Genomic DNA, 1,730 nt, shown 5'->3' on the forward strand with positions numbered 1-1,730 from the left:
TCTACCTTGCCCATCATGACCGACTGCTCGCTGAACGACTCCCTTCAGTTGTCACAAAAGTTTTTAGATTTGTAGACGATTACTTAGTATTACTTGCTGACAATGTTTGCTCCTTTCTATGTACTGTTTCTCGTGTTCTCTCCTCCTTTGAGCAGTGCCTGTCACCTCTCATGTTGACACATGAGACACCTGAGAGTGGGTCACTACGCTTCCTTGATTTAAGGCTTTCTCTAGCAGAAAGACACTTATTCTGGCGGTATGAGCCGAGAGGGGGCAAGTCCCTGGTTCCTTATAGTTCTGCCCACTCTGAGATTGTTAAGCGCGGCATCGCGAACCTGTGTTTTACTAATGCTCTAAAGAAATCTTGTCTGCACTCTATGGGTGACAGCTTTAACAAACAGTCTTCTAGGCTGGAAAGAGCAGGCTACCCTAAGACACTTCTCATCTCGGTAGCAGAAGGCCTCCTGAAGAAGCTTAAGGGAGGAATACGCGAAGTGGCGGTTCCAGACAAGCACAACAAGGTTGTTGTGATTCCTTACCTGCACGCGGTGTCTCACCGGTTGAAGAGAATAGGCCAGCGGGCTGATGTTAGAGTGGTGTTTTCGGCTCCCGACAAGCTCTCCAAGCTCTGCCACAGAGTAAACGCCCCTGCAGGCGTAAACCAGCCTGCCCGGTCAAACACCGTTCACCGTTTGTATCCTGCAAAGTCGGTGTCGTGTATAAAATTCCTTTGAGTTGTGCAGGGCTTACATAGGCCAAACTGGTCGGTGCCTTAATGAGCGACTGATGGAGCACTCTAATGACGTCAGCAACACAGCAAAGAGGAACCTGGGAGTGAATTGCTTGAAGTGTCCGTCTCGCCCTGGCAAGCCGTTGTTTCAAGATTGCACTGTTCTAGATAAAAATGCCCATCAAAGCACTCGCGAAATCATGGAGGCATTGCACATCTTGAAACTAGGAGAGGACTGTGTCAGCTCTCCCTCGATCGCCCTGACGAAACGAGAAGTAGATTATTTGAGCCAGATGTCATCTAGGTGATTTCTTCATTCGGTTTTGATTTTCAGCGATTTTAGAACCTTTTGGCTCTTAGTAGTTTTCAGGTGTGTTTGCCGCCATGTCATGAGCAGCTTCTTATTTGCCCCTTTTGGCCCTGCAATTTTAGTCTCTCTCGCACGGTTTTATATCTTTTTTACCCTTTTTTTGGCTTTATTTTCCCCTAGCAAATTGTTAGTGCCCTGCTTTTTGCTCCCTAGTTTCATTCCTCGCCTTGTACTGCGGTTTAAGGCCCTTTGGCTCTTGTTTTTGTGTTTTTGTTGCAAAATGCCGGTGCCTTGTCTTATCGTTCATCATTGACTTGCACTGCGTTGTTGTTTGTTATTAGCAGTCATCCTTGTGCTCTGTTGCAGCCTGCTTCTTTTCGCCTTTAAATATCTTATCCCGCGTATCAATTCCAGCAGTAGCGGCATCATGCGTTCCCTTCCATTTCCTGTATAAATATCCCCTTTCCGCAATAAAAATTCAGTTGAAGTCAGCGCTGTGGTGTCTTGTCTCGCTTCGTCCCCGTCTTTATTCGCGCTGTATCGCATTATGGACAAGTCGTATGTCACGCATATAATAATTTATGTATAAGCGTCTACCTGTGAAATGAAGTAACAACACATGCTATTCGAGAGAATTCCATTCATAGAAGGTTTATTTGTGAGCAATAAGCCGATCATAAAACATGTATC

This window comes from Amblyomma americanum, chromosome 9, assembly GCF_052857255.1.
Source record: "Amblyomma americanum isolate KBUSLIRL-KWMA chromosome 9, ASM5285725v1, whole genome shotgun sequence".
NCBI lineage: Eukaryota > Metazoa > Arthropoda > Arachnida > Ixodida > Ixodidae > Amblyomma > Amblyomma americanum.